This window comes from Narcine bancroftii, chromosome 2 (genome assembly GCF_036971445.1).
Source record: "Narcine bancroftii isolate sNarBan1 chromosome 2, sNarBan1.hap1, whole genome shotgun sequence".
NCBI classification, from domain to species: Eukaryota; Metazoa; Chordata; class Chondrichthyes; order Torpediniformes; family Narcinidae; genus Narcine; species Narcine bancroftii.
In genome coordinates this window covers 117,685,515-117,712,002 of record NC_091470.1, presented here as the reverse complement: position 1 = coordinate 117,712,002, position 26,488 = coordinate 117,685,515, and the positions used below count along the sequence as shown (strand labels likewise).

General features: G+C 45.0%; 1 protein-coding gene across 1 annotated transcript in view; it reads right to left on the bottom strand.

The window, feature by feature from the left end:
• slc8a3 (solute carrier family 8 member 3) overlaps nucleotides 1–26,488 on the bottom strand; it is a 471,668-nt gene that overhangs the window by 277,114 nt on the left and 168,066 nt on the right. The gene's annotated exons all lie outside the window — the stretch shown is intronic.

Sequence of the window (26,488 nt, the reverse complement as noted above, 5' to 3'; positions counted from 1 at the left end):
ATATTTATTTTTGACATTCTCCCCACATTTTTCATTTTCTTTCATTCTTTTCTTTGATATTTAGGGGAGAGTTGGTGGGGGTGTTGGAGGGATGTGGGGGGGGGGGTTATATATACCACATTTGTACTTTAGTTTTAGTTTTATTGACTATGTATACATGGATGTGTTTTTAAAATTCTTAAATAAAATCTTCAAAAAATATTTATATATATTTATTTTAAATTAAATCTCACTGTGCAAGTATGCAATCACTATGAGCTGTGCAGTTTGTGTGTCTGTGTGTGTCTGTGTGTGCGTGCGTGTCTGTGTCTGCGCGCATGTCTGTCTGTGTCTGTCTGTGCATGTGTGTTAGTGTGTGCATGTGCTTGTGTGTGTCTGTGTGTGTGCGTGTTTGTTAGTGTCTGTTTGTGTTTGTCTGTGTATCTCTATGAGTGTACACTGTGGTCTGGAGTAATGCTGTTTCATCTAGCTATATGAGTACAGTCAGATGGTAATAAACCTGAACTTGAACTGCCTCTTTATTTATTACCTTATTTGTTTAATTTGGTTTTACTACTTCATTGGAAACCCACATGCCAGATAGAATAACAGCAAACAGGCCAACAGCACCAAACATCAGTGACACTCATGTGTTTATCTCTGCCAGTCTTTCCTATCTGCAAATTAAGTATCTTCTCCTCCATCCACACTAATGCTTGGTAATCAAGGCATTGCTGCTCAGTAGGTCATACTGGGGGAGTGCAGTGAAAGTTCACAAGACTGATCGCAAGGACAGAATGAGAGGGAATCACACCTAGGTGACAATCAGGGGTGGGAAAGGGAACAGACAGGCATGCTGGGCACTCCTGTAGTCATTCCCCTCAAAAACAAGTCTATCATTCTGGATGCCATCGGGGAGATGATCTCCCATGTACAAGCCATGGAGATCAGGTCTCTGGCACTATCTGCTCATGTGGCTAAGAAGGGGAGGGAGGAGATGAGGAGAGGTGCAGTGATCGGGGATTCCATAGTTAATAGGACAGGTAAGAGGTTCTGTGGAAAGGATTGAAATTTCTGGATGGTTTATTGCCTCCCTGGCATCAGGATCTGAGATGTCTCAGATCAAGTTCACGAGAAGGAGGTCCTGCAAAGAAAGTTCAGGGAGTTAGGCTCCGAGTTGAAGGACAGGACATCTAGGGTTGTGATCTTAGGATTGCTACCTGTGCCATGTGCTGGTGAGATTAAAAAATAGGAGGATAATACAGCTTAATGCATGGCTAAAGACACGGTGTAGGAAGGAGGGCTTCAGGTTCCTAGATCATTGGGTACTCATCAGGGAAGGTGGGCTCTGTTTCGGCAGGAATGTTTGCATTTGAACTGGAGGGGGACTAATATCCTTGTGGGAAGGTTTGCTAGTGCTGCTCTGTTGGTGAGGGCTGGGGGGTTAAACTAGTTTTGCAGGGGAATGGGAACAGATAGGGAAGTGAAGGGGAGAAAAGATGATGTGAAAATTGCATGTAAGGTGAGAGGTCAACGGGTTATACATGGTGGAAATGTTTTCAGGTACTTCTATTTCAATGCAAGATGTATTGCAGGAAAGTTAGATAAGCTTAGAGTATAGAATTATGACATGTAGAATTATGACATTAGTGAAACGTGGTTGCAGGAGGGGCAGGATTGGTAGCTCAATGTTCTGAGCTTCCATTGCTTTAGATGCGATAGAATGGGGGTGGGGGGAGGAATGAAAGGGGGAGGAATGGCATTGCACATCAGGGAAAATATCACAGCTGTGCTCAGGCAGGACAGAGGGCTTGCCTACTTAGGCTATATGGGTGGAGCTACGGAATGGGAAAGGTATGACCACACTCATGGGGTTGTATTATAGACCACCCAATAGTGAACAAGAATTGGAGGAGCAAATCTGTAGAGAGATAGCAGACAGTTGCAGGAAACATCAGTTGTGATAGTAGGGGATTTTAACTTTCAACATATTGACTGGGACTCCCATACTGTAAAAGGACTGGATGCCTTGGAGTTTGTCAAATGTGCTTAAGAAAGTTTTCTTAATCAACATATAGAGGTACCAACTAGAGAGAGTGCAATACTGGATCTCCTATTTGGGAATGCAACAGGACAAGTGACAGAAGTATGTGTACGGGAACATTTTGGGTCCAGTGATCTTAATGACATTAGTTTCAGGTTAATTATGGATAAGGATAGGTTGGGGCCTTGGGTTGAGATTCTAAACTGGAAAGGCCAATTTTGAGGAAATGAGGAGGGATCTAGAATGCATGGATTGGGATGTTGTTTTCTGGCAATGATGTGCGAGGTAAGTGTAAGACCTTGGAAGGTGAAATTTTGTGAGAACAGAGTTTGTATGTTCCTGTCAGGATCACAGACAAGGTTAGAAAGCATAGGGAACCTTGATTTTTGAGGGATATTGGGGACCTGGTTCGGAAGAAGAGAGAGGTATATAACAGGTATGGGCAACATGGAGCAAATGAGGTACTTGAGGAGTATAAGAAATACAAGAAAAACCTCAGAAGACACGAGGTTGCTTTGGCAGACAATGTGAAGAAAAATCCTAAGGGCTTCTACAGGTAGATTAACAGCAAATAGATAGTAAGGGTCAAAATTGGTCCCCTTGAAGATCAGAGTGGTCAGCTTTGTATGGAGCCAGAAGAGATGGGGAAGATCTTAATTTTTTTTTCATCAGTATCTATTCAGGAATCTGGAACCGATTTATGGGAAGTAAGGAAAACAACCAGTGAATTAATTGAACTGATTCAAATTAAAGAGGAGGAGGTGCTTGCTGTCTTAAAATAATTAAGGGTGGATAAATTCCAAGGCCCTGACAAAGATATTCCCTTGGACCTTGAGGGAGGCTAGTGTAGAAATGGCAGGGCTCTGGCACAAATATTTATAATGTCCTTAGCCATGGGCATGATGCCAAAGGTTTGGAGGGTAGATCATAGAACACGACATTTGGCCCTCTGTTACATATACCTTAAAAATAAATACTAAACCCACCCTATCCTATAACCCTCTATTTTGCTTCCATCCATGTGCCTGTCTGAGAATCTCTTTCAGCCTCCACCACCATCCCCAGCAATTCATTCCAGGTGCACACAACTTGGTGTTAAAAACTTACCCCTGAAGTCTCCCCTAAACTCCCCTCCCTTCACTTTGTACTCATGACCTTGGTGTTTGCTGATCCTGCCCTTGGAAACTGGCACTTGCTGACCACCTTGTCTATGCCTCTCAATCTTGTAGACCTCTATCAAGTCTCCTTGCTACACTCCAAAGAGAAAAGTTCCAGCTCTGCTAACCTTGCCTCATAAGACATATTTTCCAATCCAGGTAACATCCTGGTAAATCTCCCCTGCACCATCTCCATAGTTTCCACATCCTTCCTATAATAAGGTGACCAGAACTGAACACAATACTTTAAGTGCAGTCTTACCAGAGATTGGTAGAGTTACAATATGTTGTCTCTACTCAAACTCAATCCATAGGCCTTCTTAACTACCCTACCAACCTATATGGTGACCTTGAAGGATGCATGGATTTGGACCTCAAGGTCCCTCTGTTTATTTACACTCTTAAGTAACTGACCATTAACCCTGTACTCAGCCTTCTGGTTAATCCTTCCAAAATGCATCAACTCATACTTATCCAGATTGAACACTTTTCCACCCAACTCTTCATTCTGTCTATATCCTCTTGTAACCTTCGATAAACTTCAGCTCCATCCGCGACTCCTCCAACCTTCGTATCATTGGTAAACTTAATGACCCATCTTTCTGCCTCTTCATCCAGCTTATTTATAAAAATCACAAAGAGCAGGGGTCCCAGAAAAGATCCTTATGGCACTCCACTAGTCACCGACCTCCCGGCAGAATACATTCCTTCCACTACTACTCTCTGCTTTCTTCCTGCAAGCCAATTTTTATCCACACAGCCAAGGTTCCACTGATCCAGAGCCTCATGACTTTCTGAATGTCTCCCATGGGGCACCTTGACAAATGCCTTACTAAAATCCATATAGACCACATCTACCACCCGACACTCATCAATTTCTTTTGTTACCTTCTCAAAAATCTCAATTAGGCTCGTGAGCTTTGTGAATTTCCTCAAGTAGACTGGACTTCTACAAATGCTCATTCTCTCCATCATTTTGCACACCACTGACATAAGACTCGCTGATCTATAATTCCCAGGATTCTCCCTATGATCTTTTTTAAACAAGGGGACTACATTTGCCATATTCCAATCCTCCGTCACCTCTCCTGCAGCCAAAGAGGATTCAAAGATCATAGCTACTGCCACAGTTATCTCTTCTCTCACTTCCCACGGCAAACCTGGGTATATCACATCTGGCCCCAGATTAAGATTATTAATCTTGATGTTTTTAAGGATATCTAACACTTCCTCTTTCTTAATCTCAGCACTATCAAGCACACAAGCCTGTTCTATTTTGACTTCATCCCGATCAAGGTCCTTTTTTCTGAAGCAAAGAATTCATTTTGGACTTCCCCAACCTCCTCCACCTCCAGGTGCATGTTGGCTCCTTTATCCTTTAGTGGTCCCACCTTCATTCTCATCATCCTTCTGTTCTTCACACATGCATAGAACAGCTTGGGGTTCTCCTTAAACCTACATGTCAAGGTCTTCTCATGCCCCCTTCTAGCTTTCCTAAGTCCTTTCTTAAGCTCCTTTCTGGCTACCACATCATGAGCCCTTCCTTTCCTGCTTTCTATATCTAATGTACGTTTCCTTCTTCCTCTTGACGAGCTGCATCACCTGCTACGTAACCATAGTTCCCTTTTCCTTGTCCCAGTGGGACAAACCTATCCTTTACCCAGCACGTGGTCCCTAAACCTCCTCCACATGATTTCTGTGCTTTCACCCTTGAACATCTGTTTCCAATTTATTCTTGCTAGTTCCTGCCTCATCCCTTATAATTAACCCTTCCCCAGTTAAGCACTTCTCCAGTTTGACTGTTTTTATCCTTTTCCATAGCGACATTGAAGCTAAGGGGGTTGTGGTCACTCTCACCAAAATGCTCCCCCACTGAGAGGTCCACCACCTGATCAGGTTCATTTCCATGAACCAGATCCAGTGTGGCCTCTCCTCTCGTCAGCCGGTCCACATACTGTGTCAGGAATCCTCTTGGACACACCTGACAAATTCAGCCCCTTCTATCCCTCTTGTAGTCAGGAGGTGCCAGTCAATATTAGGGATGTTGAAATCACCCATAACTACAACCCTGTATTTCCTGCACCATTCCAAAATCTGCCTGCTTAGTGTCCTGAGGGCTATTTGGGGGCCTATAGACCACTCCCAGCACAGTGATAGCTCCCTTCCTATTCCACCCACACTGACTCAGTGGACACTCCTTTGACAGGCTCTTCCCTTTCTATAGCTGTGATACTATCCCTGCTATTCCTCCCCTCCCATCCTATTCCTTTTAAAACACGTAAACCCCGGTACCTGCATCAGCCAATCCTGCCCTTCCTCCAGTCAAGTTTCAGTAACGGTCACAACATTGTAGTTTCACATACTGATCCATGCTATAGGTTCATCCCCTTTATTCCTGATACTCATAGCATTGAAATAGATACATTTCAACCTCTCAAACTGATTACATTTATGTTTTGTCCCCTACCTGTCCTTCCTCACCAACTCAGAACACACAGCATCATGCTCTATTCTGCCTAATCTCTACATTCACATTCTAATTCCCACCCCCCCACCCCCGCCAAACTAGTTTAAACCCTCCCTAACACCTCGAGAAAACCTGCCTGCCAGGATATTTGTCCCCCTCCAGTTCAGATGCAACCCGTCCTTTAGGACCAGGTCAGACATTCCCCAGAAGAGATCCTGATAATCCACAAACCTGAATCCCTGGTACCAACCCTTCATGCACACATTCATTTGCCACAACTTCCGGTTTCTATCCTGTCTGGCACGTGCCAAGATTTCCACCCATGAAGTCCTGCCTTTTAATTTCTTATCTAACTCCTTATATTCCCTCTTCAGGACCTCATTCTATCTAGGTCATTGGACCCCACATGGACCATGACCTCTGGCAGCTCACCTTCCCCTTCTAGAATGCTGTGAACTCAATCAGAGATGTCCTGGCACCTAGTTCTTGTTTACAGAACCTCCTATCCAGTTATCTCACTGAGTGCCCAATCACCATTGCTCTTCTCTTCTCAATCGAAGGGCCAGCTTCTGTGCCAGAGTCGTGACCACCCCAACTTGTCCCTGGTAGATCTTCCCTACTAACAGTATCTAAAACAGTATACTGGTTGTTGAGGGGAACGGCCACAGGCTGATCTACGCTGTTTTCTTATTCCCCTTCCCTCTCCTAACAGTCACCCAGCCACCTGACATTTATGGGTGAATGTCACCCTCCTTCAGAGGGTCAGAGGGTGATGCTCCTCTCTATCGCTGCTTCTGCCTCCTAAATGATCCAGAGTTCATCCAGCTCCAACTCCAGTTCCCTAACTCAGTCTCCCAGGTGCTGCAGCTGGATGCACCTCTTGCAGATGCAGTCATCAGAGACAATTGTGCTGTCCCAAATTTCCCAAATCCTGTAATCAGAGGATCCCGCTGCCCCAGCTGTCTCCATTAACCCTTCCTAATTTAAATACAAAGGTCTTACCTGGCCTTACTTCACTAGAATCAAGCTCGTCCTCAACTCGTGAGCTAAAGCCTCCAAGTCCCTCTCCTACCCTGAGCCGCTCTCCACTGGCCATGGTGCTTGAGCTACCCCTCTCCTTGTTTGTCACTGTCCCCTTATATATATTACTCCTCCCACCAATCAGCGTTCTGTTTACCCCTTAAATTTCTCTCCACTCCCTTTTTAAAGACACTTGTCAAAGCTGGTTTCCAACACTTACAGCTCTACCAAGTCCCTCACTCCTCTTTCAGTGACAATCCCAAAGTTACAATGGCCTGAGTCCCTGCTCTGCTCCCTTTCAAACTGCACTCACCTCCAGCTCTCATGTTGTTCCATTGTTAAAAAAGGCTCCAAAATTAACCCTCTAAATCATCGGCCGGCAAGACTGGTGTCACTAGTAGGTAAATTTTTGGAAGGTGTCCTAAGAATTTGGATATACAAGTATTTGCTTTGTGCGTAATAGGTCATGTTTAACCAATCTAATAGAGTTTTTTTGAGGAGGTTAACAGTAAAGTGGCTGTGGATGTTGTCTACATGGATTTTAGTGAGGTCTTTGACAATGGCTGCGTGAGATAGTAAACTGGATTTGACATTGGCTATACAAGAGAAACCAGAGAGTAGTGGAGGATGGTTGCTTCTCATTCTGGAGGCCTGTGACTAGTGGTGCATCTCAGGGATCGGTGCTGGGACCATTATTGTTTGTCATCTAAATCAATAATCTGGATGATAATCTGGTAAATTGGATTAGCAAATTTGCTGATGACAAAGATTGGAGGGATCTGGACCAGTTGGAAAAAATAGCAGATATAATTTAATGCAGACAAGTGTGGGGTGTTGCATTTGGAAGGACAAACCAAGAAAGAACATACATGGTAAATGGTAGGGCACGGAGGAGTGTGGTAGAACAGAGGGATCTGGGAATACAGATACATAATTCCCTGAAAGAGGTCTCACAGGTAGATAGGGTTGTTAAGAGAGCTTTTGGCATCTTGGCCTTCATAAATCAAAATATTGAGTACGGGAGTTGGGATGTTATGGTAAAGTTGTATAAGACGTTGGTGAGGCCAAATTTGGAGTATTGTGCACAGTTTTGGTCACCGAAATATAGAAAGATTGAAAGAATGCAGAGAAGATTTACTAGGAAATTGCTTGGACTTCAGGAACTAAGTTGCAGGGAAAGGTTAAACAGGTTAAGACTTTATTCCCTGGTGAGGAGAATGAGGGGAGATTTGATAGAAGTGTTTAAAATTATGGTGAGATATAAACCAGAGGACATGGGCTAAGAGTGAAAGGGAAAAAGTTTAGGGCAGTGGTGCTCAACCTTTTTCTTTCCACACACATCCCACTTTAAGTAATTCCTATGCCATTGGTGCTCTGTGATTAGTAAGGAATTGCTTAAAGTGGGATGTGGGTTAAAAGGGAAGGTTGAGAATCACTGGTCCAGACCCAATTATTACTGAAATATTTTGCTTGAGAAAAATTGTCATTGGCCTATTTCCTTTTGAGTTATGAAACTGTGCACATAATGAGTCAATGAGGTACAATTAAAACAGTGGTTTTCAACCATTTTCTTCCCACCCACATCCCACCTTAAGCAATCCCTTACTAATCACAGAGCACCGATGGCAATAGGAATTGCTTAAAGTGGGATGTGAGTGGAAAGAGAAAGGTTGAGAACCACTGTTTTAGGTGGTACATGAAGGGGAATGTCTTCACCGAGAGTGGTGGGAGTGTGGAATGAGCTTAAAGATAAAGTGGTGAATGTGGGCTCAATTTTAACATTTAAAAAGAATTTGGACAGGTATATGGATGAGAGGGGTATGGAGGTCTATGGACTGGATGCAGGTCAGTGGGACTAGGCAAAAAACATGGTTTGGCACAGACTTAAAGGGCCGAAGAGACATGTTTCTGTGCTATCATGTTCTATGGTTAAGTCCCTGCCTTCTTTAATCTAAGAAATATATCTGTTTGTATGACTGAGGGAATCTAAAATCCTTTAAGCATGAAGTGAACAAATATGACTGCAACCAGTCTTCATTGCGAGGGATTTATTTTCCACTAAAGTGTATAAAAATACGAAGCTGTACATTTTCAAGGAACAACACTGTCAAGCAGATGTGCCAGTGTGATTTCTGCCCTTCATTGCATCTGTTTTAGATGGTATCAATCTTGAATATCAAGCAACTAAATTTAATAGCTGCAGAGATTCAGGTCGAGTGCAGACTACAAATGAGGATTGCCACCAGCAAATCAACACTGAGAATACCTTTGGTTTTTTTGCCTTCCGTTTCTTCAGTCTGGCTATACAGCTCTCTCTTCTTCCCACGAAAATAACAGTTTTCTGTCAGCTGACAGCAGGACACCAATGTTCAGTTCAAAGTTCAGCAGGGTGATATTCTAATCTGCACCAGCAGTATAGGCATGGGGCCAGTTCTTTGCTGGTATTACCTTCAGGCACTCTCTTTGTTGTTGCACTTTGGGAGGAGAACCAAGGAAGGACATACACCGTAACTGGTATGTCACTGAGGAATGCAGGAGAACAGAGGGATCAGGGGATACAAAATTACTTGAGTGAAAGTGCCCTCACAGATACTGTAGATAGAGTTGAAAAGGGAGCTTTTGGCATGTTGGCCTTCATGAATCAAAGTATTGAGTACAGAAATTGGGATATTATGGTGGTGTATAAGACATTGATCAGGCCAACTTTGGAATATTGTGTGTAGTTTTGGTCATCTAACTACAGTAAAGATCTTAATAAGATTAAGAGTGCAGAGAAGATTTACGAGGATGTTGCAGGAACTGAGTTAGAGGGAAAGGTTAAACAGGTTAGGAATTTATACCCTGGAGCCTTGAAGAATGAGGATCGAGATATTTGATTGGGGTATACCAAATTATAAAAGTCTGCAAGCAGACTTTTTCCGCTGAGATTAGGTGAGACAAGAACTAGAGGGCATGGGTTAAGGGTGAAAGGTGAACTGCTTAAAGGGAACATTGGGGTGAACATCTTCTCTTAGAGAGAATGTGGAACGGGCCTGCCAGCTGAAGTGATGAAGGTGGTTCAACATTTAAGAACAATCTGGACAGGTACATGGATGGGAAGGGTATGGTCCAGGTGCAGGTCATTGGGACTGGACAGAATAATAGTTCAGCAGAGACTAGGTGGCTGAAGGGCCTGTTTCTGTGCTATAATTTTCAATGGTTCTGTGGTTATAAGTTGGGAAGGCCATCTGCATTTGATCTCTGAATAAAATCATCAGTCTCACTTTTTTTATTCTCAACACTCTCACAATTGTTTCATTTTTCCTTACAAACAAGTTGGGCAATCAAATTCAACAGATGAAGTCAAAGGGGACATCAGAGGGGGCTAGTCAGAGGGGTGAGGCTTTGGCTCAACAGGCTTCAGCGAGAACAAGTAAGAGGGAAATAGTCAGAGTTGATATCAGAAAGGGCTGACAATTTGAGAAACAAAAAGGATTCAGTAGGTAGGCACAGGTAAGGGCAGGTTTCTTAGCTATCATATATTTTGTTCATCTCGTCATAAGACAGTGGGAATGGCCACCAATGCAGGGGAATGCTCCTCTTGCAGGATGTTGGTTGTCAGGGAAGCCAGCAGCATCCCTAATGACTTCATCTGTGAGAAGTGCATCCAGCTGCAGCTCCTAACAAACTGAGTTAAGGAAATGGAGTTGGATGAACATTAGATCATTCTAGAGGCAAAGGGGACGATAGACAGGAGTGACAGGGATGCTTTCACACCTAGGAGGCAGGAGGAGGGCAGTTGGGTGACCGTCAGGAGAGGGAAAGGGAACAGGCAGTCACTGCAGTGCACATGTGTGGCCGTTGCCATGAATAACAAGTATACCATTTTGGATACTATTGTGGGGGCTGGGGGGGGGGGCTCGACTGACCTACCAGGGTCAAGCCACAGAGATCAGGCCTCTGGCACAGAGTCTGGTCCTGTGACTAAGAAGGGAAAGGAGGAGAAGAGGTGAGCTATATGATAGGGGATTCCATAGTTAGGGGGACAGATAAGAGAGCCTATGGAAGAGATTAAGTATCCTGGATGGTATGTTGCCTCCCTGGTGCCAGAGTCTGAGAGATCTTAGATCAAGTTCACAGCATTCTGAGGAGGGAGAGTGAGCAGCCAGATGTCATGATCCATGCAGGGACCAATGACATGGGTAGGAAGGGTGAAGAAGTCCTCCAAGGAGAGTTCATGGAGTCGGGCACTAGGTTGAAGGACAGAACCTCCAGGGTTGTGATCTCAGGTTAGAAATAGGAGGATAATGTAGCTTAACATGTGGCTAGAGACATGGTACAGGAGGGAGGGCTTCAAGTTTCTGGATCATTGGGCTCTCTTCCAGGGAAGGTGCGACCTGTTCTGGTGGGCCAGTTTGCATCTGAACTGGAGGGGGACAAATATCCTTGTGTGAAAGTTTGCTCGTGCTGCTTTGGTGGGTTTAAACAATATTTGCAGGGGGAGGGGAACCAGAGTTACAGAGAAGATAGAGGTATGGAGGAGGGAAAAGCTGATGATAAAAATTGTATTCAACATTTTGGTCAACAGGTTGTAAGTGGTGGAAATGTTCTCAGGTGCATCTATTTCAATGCAAGGAGTACTGTTGGAAAGGGAGATGAGCTTAGAGCATGGATTGGCACATGGAAATATGACATGGTGGCCATTAATGGAACGGTTGCAAGACTGGCAGCTCAATGTTCCGGGCATCCATTACTTTAGTCATGAAAGAATGGGAGATATGATGGGGGAGGAGTTACATTGGTCATCAGGAAAAATATCACAGCTGTGCTCAGGCAGGACAGACCAGAGGGTTCGTCTACTCAGGCTATATGGATGGAGCTGAGGAATAGGAAAGGTATGACCACTCTCATGGAATTGTATTATAGATCACCCAATAGTCAGTGAGAATTGGAGGAGCAAATCTGTAGAGAGATAGCAGACAGTTGCAGGAAACATCCGTTGTGATATTAGGGGATTTTGAATCTCAACATATTGACTGGGGCTCCCACACCGTAAAAGGGCTGGATGGCTGGGAGTTTGTCAAATGTGTTCAGGAAAGTTTTCTAAATCAATATATAGAGGTACCAACTCAAGAGAGTTCAATACTGGATCTTCTATTAGGGAACGAGACAGGACAGGTAACAGAAATATGTGTAGGGGAACATTTTGGGTCTAGTGATCATAATGCCATTAGTTTCAAGTTAATTATGGAGAAGAAAAGGTCTGGGCCTTGGGTTGAGATTCTAAACTGGAGAAAGGCCAATTTTGAGGAAATGAGAAAGGATCTAGAATGCATGGATTGGGATAAGTTGTTTTCTGGCAATGATATGGGAGGTAAGTGTAAGACCTTGGAAGGTGAAATTTTGTGAGAATAGAGTTTGAATGTTCCTGTAAGGATCAAAGACAAGGTTAGAAGGCATAGGGAACCTTGGTTTTTGAGGGATATTGGGGATCTGGTTTGGAAGAAGTGAGGGGGGTTATCAGCAACATGGAGCAAATAAGGAGTATAAAAAAATGCAAGAAAAATCTCAGGAAAGAAATCAGGAAGACTAAAAAAAGACACGAGGTTGCTTTGGTGGACAATGTGAATGAAAATCCTAAGGGTTTCTACAGGTATATTAAGAGAAAAAGGATAGTAAGGGACAAAATTGGCCACCTTGAAGATCAGTGTGGTCAGATTTGTATGGAGCCAGAAGAGATGGGGGTGATCTTAAATAGGTTTGTTGTATCAATATTTACTCAGGAAAGAGGCAGAGAGTTGGGGGAAATAAGAAAAACAAGCAGTGAGGTCATGAATCCTATAAAGATTAAAGAGAAGTACGTGCTTGCTGTCTTAAAGCAAATAAGGCTGGATGAATCCCCAGGGCCTGACAAGATATTCCCTCAGACCTTGAAGGAGGTTAGTATAGAAATGGCAGGGGCTCTGGCAGAAATATTTATAATGTCCTTAGCCATGGTGAGGTGCCAAAGGATTGGAGGGTAGCTCATGTTGTTTCGTTGCTTAAAAAAGGATCCAAAAGTAACCCTGGAAATTATCGGCTGGTGAGCCTGAGGTCAGAAGTAGGTAAATTATTGGAAGGTGTTGTAAGAGATCAGATATACAATCATTTGGATGGCCAAGGACTGATTAGGGATAGTCAACATAGCTTTGTTTAACCAAACTTGTAGAGTGTTTTGAGAAGGTTCCCAGGAAAGTTGATGAAAGAAAGGCTGTGGATGCTGTCTACATGGACTTCAGTAAGGCCTTTGAAAGGCCCCACATGAGAGGTTAGTCAGGATGGTTCAGACGCTTGGTATTCATGGTGAAGTAGTTAACTGGATTCAACAATAGTTGGATGGAAAAAGCCAGAGAGAGAGAAGTGGTGGATGGTTGCTTCTCAGACTGGAGGCCTGTGACTAGCGGTGTGGCCTCAGGGATCAGTGCTGGAACCATTGTTGTTTGTCATCTATGATCTGGATGATAATGTGGTAAATTGGATCATCAAGTTTGCAAATGACATTAAGATTAGGAACATAGGAACATAGGAAGTAGGAACAGGAGTAGGCCAAAAATGGCCCATCGGCCTGCTCCGCCATTCAATACGATCATGGCTGATCTAATTTATGACCTAACTCCACCTACCTGCCTTCTCCCCATATCCCCTAATTCCTCTATCATGTAAAAATTTATCTAACCGTATTTTAAATATGTTTAATGAAGCAGCCTCAACCACTTCCCTGGTTAGAGAATTCCAAACATTCACTACTCTCTGGGAAAAACTATTTTTCCTCATCTCTGTCCTAAATCTACTCCCCCGAATCTTGAGTCTGTGTCCTCTGGTTTTAGTTTCCCCAGCCAGCTCAAAAAACCTTCCTACATCTATCCTATTCATACCCTTCATAATCCTATTTGTTTCTATAAGATCTCCTCTCATTCTTCTGAACTCGAGCGAATACAATCCTAGACGATTTAATCTTTCATCATAAGTCAACCCCTTCATCCCAGGGATCAACCTAGTAAACCTCCTCTGGACCATCTCCAAAGCCAGTATATCCTTCCTCAAATATGGAGACCAGAAATGGACACAGTACTCCAGGTGCGGTCTCACCAGTACCTTATACAGTTGCAACATTACCTCCCTACTCCTGAATTCAATTCCTCTAGCGATGAAGGCCAACATTCCATTTGCCTTCTTAATAACCTGCTGCACCTGCAACCTAACTTTTTGCGATTCATGCACAAGCACTCCCAAGACCCTCTGCACAACAGCATGCTGTAGTTTTTGACCCTTTAAATAATATTCAGCTCTTTTATTTTTCTTGCCAAAGTGGATAATCTCACACTTACTAACATTGTACTCCATCTGCCAGACCTTTGCCCACTCATCCAGCTTAACTATATCCCTCTGCAGACTCTCCACATCCTCATTACAATTTGCTCTTCCACTCAATTTGGTGTTATCTGCAAACTTGGCTACATCACATTTTGTCCCCTCCTCCAAGTCATCAATGTAAATGATGAATAGTTGTGGGCCTAACACCGACCCCTGCGGCACCCCTCTTACCACTCTCTGCCAACCTAAAAAACTCCCATTTATCCCAACTCTCTGCCTCCTGTCAGACAACCAATTTTCAATCCAGGCCAATATACTTCCCCAGACTCCATTTTGCTGTAACTTACTGCAGCACCTTATCAAACGCTTTCTGGAAATCCAAATATACAACATCAACGTGTTCCCCTCTATCCAACGCACCCATTATATCCTCAAAGAATCCTAACAAGTTTGTCAAACAAGATCTTCCCTTTCTAAAACCATGCTGCGTCTACCTGATTGAACCCTTACATTCCAAAAGTTTCACTATTTCATCTTTAATGACGGCTTCAAGCATTTTTCCAACTACAGACGTCAAGCTAATTGGCCGATAATTTCCAGTCTTCTGCCTACATCCCTTCTTAAAAAGTGACGTGACATTTGCTGTCTTCCAGTCTGCCAGGACCTGCCCAGAATCCAAGGAATTTTGGTATATGACCACCAATGCATCAACTATAACTTCTGCCATTTCCTTCAGAACCCTTGGATGCATATCATCAGGATTGGAGGTGTTGTGGATGGAGAAGAAGGGTTTCAAAGCTTGCAGATGGATCTGGACCAACTGGAAAAATAGGCTGAAAAATGGCAGATGGAATTTAATGCAGACAAATCTGAAGTGTTGTATTTTGGAAGGACAACCCAAAAAAGGATGTACACAGTAAATGGTAGGGCACTGAGGAGTACAGTAGAACAAATTCCCTGAAAGTGGCATCATAAGTGGATGGAGTCCTGAAGAGAGTTTTTGAAATATTGGCCTTTGTAAATCAAATTATTGCGTACAGAAGCTGGGATGTTATAGTAAAGTTGTATAAGACATTGGTGAGGTCAAATTTGGAGTATTGTGTGCAGTTTTGGTCACCTAACTACAGGAAAGATATCAATATGATTGAGAGATTTACTAGGATGTTGCCAAGACTTTAGGAACTGAGTTACAGGGTAAGGTTAAACAGGATAGGATTTTATTCCCTAAAGAGGGGAGATTTGATATAGGTATTTAAAGTTATGAGGGGAATAGAAAGAGTAAATGTCAATAGGGTAGGTGAGATACAAACCAGAGGACATGGGTTAAGGGAGAAAAGGGAACATGAGGGGGAACTTCTTCACACAGAGAGTGGTGGGAGTGTGAAACGAACTTCCAGCTGAAGTGACGAATGAGGGCTCAATTTTAACATTTAAGAGGAATTTGGACAGGTACATGGATGGGAGAGGTATGGAGGGCAATGACCGGGTGCAGGCCAGTGGGACTAGGCAAACAAAAATGTTTTGGCACAGACTAGAATGGCCGAAGAGGCCTTTTATTGCTGTAATGTTCTATAGTTCTAACCTAAAAGGTGGATCTTAAGCCCACCAAAACTGCACACAATACTCCAGATTTGGTCTCAGCAAAGTCTTATACTACTTTACCATAACATCCCAAATCCTGCACTCAATATTATGATTTATGAAGGACAATATGCTAAAAATCCCTATCCCCCTGCAACACCACTTTCAAGGAATTATACTGACAGAATAATTATATTCCCCAAGTATATTTCCATGTACTCTATTTTCCCAACACTCTTATCAATTCCCCCATCCCCACCGAATTCTGCCATTTGCCTCCACACGAGGGTCCAAGTGACCTCCCAACTTGCAAATATTTGGGATGTGGGAGGAAACCAAATTACCTGGGGAAACAGGAAGAACACACAAATTCCACACCATAAGGACCGGACGTCAGAGTCAAATCAGTGCTACTGAAGCTTCAAGGCACTATGCAGTCCAAATGGGAAAAAAAAATCACGCTCCTTCGGAAATTTCCCACATCTCCAGGAGATGGTATAATGATCAGCCCCAAAATTGAGGTAAAGCTTAAAATAAATTGAGATTCTAACTTACTGTGCAGATTGGAGGTGCAGGAAAGTCAACGGGAACCAGTCGAATGACACACAAGAGAGACCAATGCAAGTATCATTCATGCAGCAACAGTACACGCTGGAAGTACTCTGCAGGTCCAGCAGCATCCGTGGGGAGAGAAACATTTCAGGTCAAAGACTTGAACTCAAGAAGCATATTTTAAGTTGCAGAGACAAAGGTCAAGAGGACCAAAGGCAAGGCTGTCGGGGTGCAAAGACCATACTTGGCAAGGCAATTATCATTTTCAAAGCTGGCGGACAGAAGCTGAAAGGTGCAGGCACATTTGTGGCAGTAGAAAGAGTGGGTACTTGACACTGTTAAATTCAATATTGAGGTCTGAAATCAACGATCAGATGCTCCTACTCTGCTCACTTCTGAACGGAGTAAGACAAAGAGGTCAGAGTGGGCATGGAAATGGAAATTAAAGTGAAAGACCAGAGGAAGCTCAGGATTTCCCGCTGGGGACTGAGCAGATATAACTGATGTTGTGATGTGCCAGAGCATTACGGACCATGGCACATGTCACACAGGACAGATTGGTGCTCCGAGGTTGAGTGACTTCACCAGACCTGCAACTTGGTGGGCAAAGATAAAAGGGAGGGTCAAAACCCTGATAAAGAAGAGAGGCCTGCATGGTCTCGGCCTACTTCAAAACAAATCTGCTGCAGTGGAATTTTCTACACTGCAGAGCTACTTCAAGATCTTTGTTGTAGCCTGAAATCCTAACTCATATACTGTCTGAAGGCATCACTTTGAAATGCTGCAGCATAGAATAATATCATGGACGTTTATTCCTGTGCTCCCCATACAAAGCACTGTGGTGACCAGTACCCAGCTAGGCAAGTCCCCATGGTCTGAGAGAATGGCCAAAAAAATGCAAAGATCACTCTGTGCTGCAAGGAACCTTTATTAATGTTTCCTGTTCATACTATTTTCCCCATGCATTTTTCTGCTGAGGAATCGCAGAGAGAAAGGAGTGCCAAATTTTAACAAGCAAAGACCTGCAGGTGGACATGCCAGGTGAGGAGGTCCAGGGGTCAGTCTAACAGAGACATCAGATGCTGGAGAGGCTGTAACCAATGGCATGCTGAGTAAAGCCCCTGCTCCTTGGAGCATTCTGGAGTGATTTATTAACAAATGTCCCATATTCAAAGAGACACGGTCCATATGCTGTCTGTATTCCAGAAAACCAGCAATCTGTTAGCTGACAGACCCATTTACTTGAAGTGTAATTCTACAATTTAACATGACATTGAAAAGAATCGAGAAGAGTCACCCCGAGTTTTACAACCTATTCCCTGTGCCTTTACTGACTTCCTTCCTGGAGGTTGTGAGTTCAAGCTTCACTCTAAGAGAGTGAGGCAATGATGAAGCTGCTTCTAAGCAGGAATTCCTTGCTTCGGGGGTTGGAGCGCAAACGACCAGAAGGTTGTGGTTGCAGAGGCCGCGTGCATTCAAGGACAAACAAGAGATTGGAGATGCGCAGGGGGCCGCAGTGGTTGGAATCTGGAGCAACAAAGGCTCAGCATTGGTGTGAGAAAAAGAATGTGTGGCGTTTCGGAGCCAGAACCCTTCACCGAGCCTGGATGTTCAGAGGGGAGTCCGCCAATGGATCTGTTCCAATTCGCCTACCGCAGCAACAGGTCTACAGCGGGTGCCATCATACTGGCTCTACAAAAAGCCCTGAAACACCTGGACACCAAAGGCACATACATCAGGATGCTCTTTATCGACTACAGTTCAACATTTAACACCATCATCCCCTCAAAACTGATCAGCAAACTCCAAGACCTGGGACTCAAAGTGCCCCCATGTAATTAGATCCTGGATTTCCTCACCTCCAGACAACAAACAGTGGGGATTGTGAAGAACATTTCCTCCACAATCTCCATCAGTTCTGGGGCACCACAGGGCTGTGTGCTTAGCCCCCTGCTCTGCTCACCTTACACCAATGACTCTGTACGACACTAACACAATCTACAAATTCGCTGACGATACCACAGTAATGAGTTGTATAAAGGGGGCGATGAGTCAGCATACAGGAGGGAGATTGAAAATTTGGCTGAAAACTTGGTGCAATGACAACAACCTCAATGTCACCAAAACCAAGGAACTGATTGTGGACTTTAGGAAGGGAAAACCAGAGGAATGATGCAGTAATCATTGGAGAGGTCATAAATAGAGGTGAACAAATTTAAATTCCTGTTTAAATTCCAGTCACTACAGTAAGACCCACTGGATCTGGCACCTATAGGGATTGATAGATGCTGGATAAGTTAATTTTCTGTTTACTTGAGATTGCGTGTTGGATTGGTGAACTAACTGCAAGAGGGCACCAATTTTAAACTTCTGTACTTTTTTTTAAACTTCTGTACTTGTTACCTATTTATTTTCCGTGATTTTTTTTGGCAGTTGCTAGAGGCTGCAAGTTGTTTAAATTCCGCTTAAGGGGGATTTTTCTGCATTTTGCAGAAGCTTTCCTGGAACCTGACACACAAATATCATCGTGAAGAAAGCATTTCAGACCCTCGACTTCCTCAGGAGTTTGCAGAGGGTTTGATATGGCATCAAAATCCTTGGCAAACTTCGACAGAGGCGTGGTGGAAAGTGTGCTGACCAGCTGCATCACGGTCTGGTATAAGGACACCAACACCCCTGAGTGTTCCAAAAGGCAGTGGACACAGCCCAGGACATCACACTATTGAGAGCATCTACAGCAAATGCTGCCATCGGAGAGCAGCAGCAGCAATCATCAAGGATCCACACCACCCAGCACACACTTTGTTCTCACTGCTACCATCAGGAAAGCGGTGTAGGTGAACAAGATCCTCACCATCAGGTTCAGGAACAGCTGCTATCCCTCCACCATCAGACTCTTCAATGACACTCATTTAAAGTCCCTTACCTTGCATATTATTTATTACTGAATATTTATTTCTATATTACATTTTTCTCTTTGTTCATATTTCTTTTTTTTGTTTATGTATAATTTCTTGAGGACATTATATTTGCAATACCAATAAGTATAATAAGGACAGGGTCTTTGAGCATCTCCAGCTTTTGTATTAATTTTCATTGACTGTAATCACTTCAAGTTTCCTTGAAACAAAAGCACCTGATTTTTGTTTCATGCCACAGCTTCCCGGATCAGATGAGAACCTCTTGTATCTGGCAGTGCAATATACCAAGAGCTGGTGTATTCAGCAGGTTAGGAAGTCTCCATAGAAAGCAAAGGGACTGAACCATCATTTCGGGCCTGAGCCCTCAATCAAGGCATGAGGCGAATGCAGGCAGGCATCTGAAGGAAAATATGGGTGGAAGAGAGAAGGAGCAAGGGCCAATGGGCAGACATGGGTGGGAAGGCAGACAAGAAAAAAGCTGAGAAGTGATAGGAGGAAGGGTTAACTCTCTGAAATAGAAAGGGAAGGGGAGATGGAGGAATGTGGGGGGGGGAGAGAGAGAGAGAGAGGGAGAGAGAAAGAGATAGGGAGAGCCCAAACCGAAACTGGAGAAGTCGCTGTTAATGCCATTTGGTTGGAGAGGTTCCAGATGGAATATTAGTTGATGGTCCTCCAATTTGCAGGTGGCCTTGGTATGGCAGTGCACGAGGCCATGGATAGACATGTCACTGTGGGAAAGGGGTGTGGAATTTAAATGGTAGCGATTGGGAGGTCCCCGTTATTACAGCAGCAGAGCAAAGATGCCCAATGAAGCAATCTCCCAGTTTGTGTCCAGTCTCTCCGATGTAGAGAAGGCCACAACAGGAGCACCAGATCCAGTAGACGATCCCTGCAGATTCACAATTGGAATGTTGCTTCACTTGGAAGGTCTGTTTAGGGCTCTGAACGATGGTGAGGGAGGAGGTGTGGGTGCGTGTATCATTTCCTATGGACACGGGGTAGATGCTGAGGGGGTGATTAGTGGGAAGTGATGAATGTTCAAGGGAGTCCTGGAGGGTACAGTTCCTACGAAAAGCAAAGAGGGGAGGAGAGGGGAAGATGTGTGTGGTGGTGGTGTGTTGTAAATGACGAAAATGGCAGAAGAGGATATGTTGGATGCGGAGGCGAGGACAAGGGAAATCCTGTCCTTGTTGCGCGTGGGGGCGGAGCGAGCCAAGGTAGATGTGTGGCAAAGAGAGGAAATGGGAGAGCCATCCTCTTTGAAGAAGGACATCTCAGATGTTCAGGAACGGAAGACCTCATCCTGGGAGCGGACGTGATGGGGATTGATGAACTGAGAGAGAGAGGAATGGAATCCGTGCAGTTGTGAAGAGGGGCAGTCGAGGTAACTATGGGAGCTGGTGGGTTTGTAGTTGATATCTGTTGAGAATTTGTCTCCTGAGATGGAGAGAGAGATCGCGAAAGGGGAGAATGGACAAAGTGAATTTGAGATTAGAGTGAAAGTCCTAATTTAAATTTTTAATTTAAACATACAGCACCATAACAGGCCATTTCGCTCCACGAGTCCATGCCGCCTAATTTACACCCAAATAACCTACACTCCCGGTACATTTTGAATTAGGAGAGGTGTAGATGTAGATGGAGTAAATACAAGCAGGCTTTTTCCACTGAGGTTATATGAGACAAGGGCTAGAGGACATGGTTTAAGGGTGAAAGGGGAAATATTTAAAGGTTATTTTAGGGGTAAATTCATGCAGAGTAATGGGAGGACAGAAAAAGCTGCCAGCTGAAGTGGTGAATGCGGGCTCCATTTTAACATTTAAGAAAATTTGGACAGGCACATGGGTGGGAGGGGTACGGTCTGGGTGCAGGTTGACGGCACTAGGCAGGATAATAGTAAAGCACAGACTAGATGGGGGTGAAGGACCTGTTTCTGTGCTGCAGGTCCATGTTGCTCACACCTTAGTACCATGGATATGCAAGCATGGAATTGAAAGTCAGGCTAATGATACATCCCTATGAAAACTAAGCAACATGAGGACTATAGCAGTGGGAGGAGCAGGTTGCCTTGTGTGCCAGTGGACAGGAGGACACACCGACAGCAACGATGCTGTGCGGCTATCTTTCATTCATTAATTCATTAAAAGGGGATGGGAATAGATCTGTGAATCTTCAGCATGACTCCAAATCCCAGGTCAAGCCCAGGCAAGCACACATCCTTCTGATTAATGTGCGCTCCTTCTTGTTGGCCCACACCTGGAAGAAGCACCATAGGTCGCAAGGGCAAAGAATGGAGGACCACCAAAAGTGGGTTGGTTTACTGCCAGAGAGAGCTCAGGGACAGGGTCTGTCGCAAGTAATGAGTGAACCAATGCAAGGGAATAAAGATGGGAAGAAATACACAAAAGATATAAAGGGTAATGCTTAAATCTTTCAAGTGATAGAGGACGAGAGGCTACTGAATGGAAGTGTATAAGATTATAAGAGGCTGAGATAGGGTGGACAGTCAGCGCCTTTTTCTCAGGGTGGCAATCGTCAATGCCAGAAGACATCTGTCTAAAGTGAGTAGAGGATCATTTAGGGGAGTTTGTTTCCTTACACAGAAAGTAGTGGGTGCCTGCATTGCCGGGGGTAGTGGTGGAGGCTAGTATAATGGAGACATTTTTTAAAAATTCTTACACATGGATGTAAGAAAAATGGAGCATTAAGGGCTGTGTGATTGGGATGGGTTAGACCAGTAACCCCAAAGACCCCAAAGTTCCTCAACATGATTATCCAACTGCACGAAAACCAACAAGGTCGGGTCAGATACAGCAATGAGCTCTCTGAACCCTTCTCCATTAACAATGGCATGAAGCAAGGCTGTGTTCTCGCACCAACCCTCTTTTCAATCTTCTTCAGCATGATGCTGAACCAAGCCATGAAAGACCTCAACAGTGAAGACGCTGTTTACATCCGGTACCGCACGGATGGCAGTCTCTTCAATCTGAGGTGCCTGCAAGCTCACACCAAGACACAAGAGAAACTTGTCCGTGAACTACTCTTTGCAGACGACGCCGCTTTAGTTGCCCATTCAGAGCCAGCTCTTCAGCGCTTGACGTCCTGCTTTGCTGAAACTGCCAAAATGTTTGGCCTGGAAGTCAGCCTGAAGAAAACTGAGGTCCTCCATCAGCCAGCTCCCCACCATGACTACCAGCCCCCCCACATCTCCATCGGGCACATAAAACTCAAAACGGTCAACCAGTTTACCTATCTCGGCTGCACCATTTCATCAGATGCAAGGATCGACAATGAGATAGACAACAGACTCGCCAAGGCAAATAGCGCCTTTGGAAGACTACACAAAAGAGTCTGGAAAAACAACCAACTGAAAAACCTCACAAAGATAAGCGTATACAGAGCCGTTGTCATTCCCACACTCCTGTTTGGCTCCGAATCATGGGTCCTCTACCTAGAACGCTTCCACCAGCGTTGTCTCCGCTCCATCCTCAACATCCATTGGAGCGCTTTCATCCCTAACGTCGAAGTACTCGAGATGGCAGAGATCGACAGCATCGAGTCCACGCTGCTGAAGATCCAGCTGCGCTGGGTGGGTCACGTCTCCAGAATGGAGGACCATCGCCTTCCCAAGATCGTGTTATATGGCGAGCTCTCCACTGGCCACCGTGACAGAGGTGCACCAAAGAAAAGGTACAAGGACTGCCTAAAGAAATCTCTTGGTGCCTGCCACATTGACCACCGCCAGTGGGCTGATATCGCCTCAAACCGTGCATCTTGGCGCCTCACAGTTTGGCGGGCAGCAACCTCCTTTGAAGAAGACCGCAGAGCCCACCTCACTGACAAAAGGCAAAGAAGGAAAAACCCAACACCCAACCCCAACCAACCAATTTTCCCCTGCAGCCGCTGCAACCGTGTCTGCCTATCCGCATCGGACTTATCAGCCACAAACGAGCCTGCAGCTGACGTGGACTTTTACCCCCTCCATAAATCTTCGTCCGCGAAGCCAAGCCAAAGAAGAAGAGACCAGTAAGAATGTCCAATCATCACCTCTGACATTCAAAGCCACTAATATCACTGAATCCCCCTCTGTCAGTACCCTGGGGATTACTATTGAGAAGAGATAATAGTACTGCAGGAACAGGTCAGAGACTAGAATTCCTGTGGTGAGTAACTTACCTCCTAACTCCCCTTATCCAGTCCACTGTCTACAAGGATCTAGTCAGAAGGGTAATGAAACACTCTCCACTCGCCTGGGTGAGTGCAACTTCAACAACACTCAGGAATAGAGACCATACAGGACACAGGAGCCCGTGTGATCAACACCCCGTCCACACTCCTTCACTCACTCCACCACTGCCACTCAGTAGTAACAATTTGGGTCATCTACAGCAGCCCTGCAGCAACCCAAGACTCCTTATTCAATGCTGTCCAAATCCACCACCTCTCCCAGCTAGAAGGACAAAGGCAGCAAAAGGATGGGGAACTTCACCACCTGACGTTGCCCTCCAAACCACACCCCATCTTCCCTTGGAAATACATCGTCGTTACTTCACCATCTCCAGATCAAAATGCTGGAGCTCCCTATCCTGTACCATCATGGGTACCCACACCTTGAGGGCAGCAGGGTTCAAGAAGGCAACTCTCCGCTCTTGAGGGCAATTAGGGTTGGACATTTAAATTTTCTGACTTAGCCTGGGAAACCTACATCCTTGGAATATATATATATAAATAAAGGAGACACTGACTAAGTCGAGGTCATTAACAACATTGTAGCAAGTAAGAGAAGGTATAATTGAGAATGGGATTGCTGTCCGAGTTGGCAAAGACTCAATGGACTGAATGGCCTCCTTTTATGCTGTATAATTAGGAAATATGGTTGGGGCATTGAACAAAAGTGTTAGATGTCATGTTAATGTTATATAATATGTTGATGAAGCCAGATTTGGAATAGTTTGGTCAACTACCTATTGGAAGGATATTACAATGTGAGAAAGGGTACAGAAGAGGTTCACGAAAGTTGTTGCCAGGATTAGGGAAGTTGACTGGTAAAAAATTAGGCCTGTTTTCCTTAAAGCAAAAGAGGTTGGGAGGGGATCTTATTCAGCCACCGTCACAGCGCAACTGACTCAAGTTCAAGTCCGGCGCTGTCTGCGAGGAGTTTATATATTCTCCTCATGACCTGTGTGGGTTTCCTTCGGGTGCTCTGGTTTCCTCCCATCCTTCAAAACATACAAGATTAATTGGGTGTAATTGGCAGCACAGGTTTCATGAGCTGGAAGTCAGGGGTGTAGCCAGGTTCTAACGTTAGGGGGAATGAACATATTAAAAAAGGCACCACGACCACTGTTCTTTGTGTTTTGCAGCTAGCGTACAAAGGAAATGAATATGCGCACAGGTTAGTTGCCTAAAATAATGTAGTTCAAAGTATAGAAGAAAATCTTAACAAAATACATTAATTCCGGGGGCCTTGGCTTTAGGTGTTGAAACATCCCAGCCAAGAAATGGTGCTTCTGGCACAAGTGTTCACTCTCCTCCTGTCCTGGACTGGGGCTGCTGACCGCTACACTGTGACTCGCGATCCATGGCAGGAAGACGCCCACGGAAAATGCACTTTCCCAGCCTCGTGCCAGGGTGGCCCACCAGCATGAATGCACCACAGGAGTCCCGCAAGTGCATAGCTCAAAAAAGGTGTTACCTCCAAAGAATGTGCCCAAGGGGAGTGGTTGTTACGCCACACTGCTGCAAGGGCATTCTACCATTAAAATTTTTAAACTTTGAAATTCTGGTGACATCTGGACTTCTGATTACTTCTCCAGACCAGGACCAAGGTCTTGCTCTTCCTATTATCCTTTGTTCGCAATCCACCTTGTCCCTCCTCAACATCATGCCAGCCTCCGTGGCCACCAGCATTTCGCTGCCCAACCTTCCTTGTCTTCATCCATCACTGAAGCCCCAAGTTTGTCTCCTACCAGATACCATCATCACTGCTGCTCTACATGGTCCTAGTGACCAGTCATGATGCTGACAGCTCCTGTTAGAAGGACCAACAGTGTTTTTTTTTAACATCTGATAACCGCAAAGGTCTGTACCAAAGATGGTGGTACCTTTGCTGGGCAGTGCACCTCAAGGGGTTGTAGACTCCTGTGGAGAAGTGGGCTGGCACAAGGGACCAGTATGGGGAAACATGGGCCACTGAGAGGGAGTAGCCTGACAGATGGCCCTACAGGATAGTGAGCAGGGCAGCGACCCAGCGAGCGGCTCAGTGGCTGAAGGACCTGCACAGGTGATGCAGGCTGTTGGCGACTCGCGGTCGAAAGACTCACACCAGGCTGCGGGCTGCTGGACCGGGATTTGATAGGGGACTGAAGGCACGAAGGACTCCCGAAAGGCCTCAAGCGCTGAAGGTTTGGATCTGGAGCTCAGGCGGCTGATGGTTTGAACAGGAGTCTGTACGGCTGTGGGAGCGCTGGAGGCGAATCCACGGATACTCGGTGATTCTGAAGGGATTCCTTTTGCTGCTTGTTGTCGGGGCGCTGGGCAAAGCTCATTACGGCAGGGAAATGTTGACGCATGTTATGTACATCACATTTTTTGCATTATTACGTGACAATAATGGAACTTTGCACTTTCTGTGCCCACAATCACACATCTTCCCAAGATGTAAGCCCTGACACCATCATCCTCTCTACCCTGCCATCTGCCCTCACCCCAGGATCTCCAGGTCCCGCCCCAACACTGCCACACCGAGCATCCAAAATAAGGTGATATCTCACATTCAGCAGCACCCACCGCCCTCCACCTTTGGGTGCACTGGAAATTTTAAGCCACGGTGCAGCATACATGGCCCACCAAACATCTCATTAAATGTATATGATGGAGAGGTTGTGATTGGTGCGGAGAGAGCAGAGGGTTGTGCATTCCGGGGGTGGGGGGGGTGAGGTTGGAACAGGTGAGGGGAGTGGTAAAGCCAATCCGATCTGGCTCATAGCCTGCCAGCAGTTGGAGATGAAAAGATCCAGAACATACAGTTGGCCAGAACAGGGTATACAGGAGAAGAAAGAATGTCTTAGGTGGGAGAAAGGGGTTCCTTGGTTGGGTGGGAGTGAAAGGTCATCTTGGAGATGGAGGCAGCTGAAGAAGATCTCTGAGTCATGGCTTGACTATTAAGACGTGGGTGCTGGGGTGGTGGCGGGGGAAACTACGGCAAGACCATCAGTGAGGGGAAGGCCAGAGGGGACAGTGAAGACCAAGCAGATGTCAGAGAATCCTGCCAATGCCTAGATATCGTAAAAGTAAATATCAAGTACGAGACCTTGCAGAAAGTCTAAAAGGGACATATAGCCTCTATTACCATGAAAGCAGCTCTAGTTTTCTTCCTGGCATTGCCTGGAACACTAATACAGATTAATGCACACATGAGTCAAACTCAATCTGC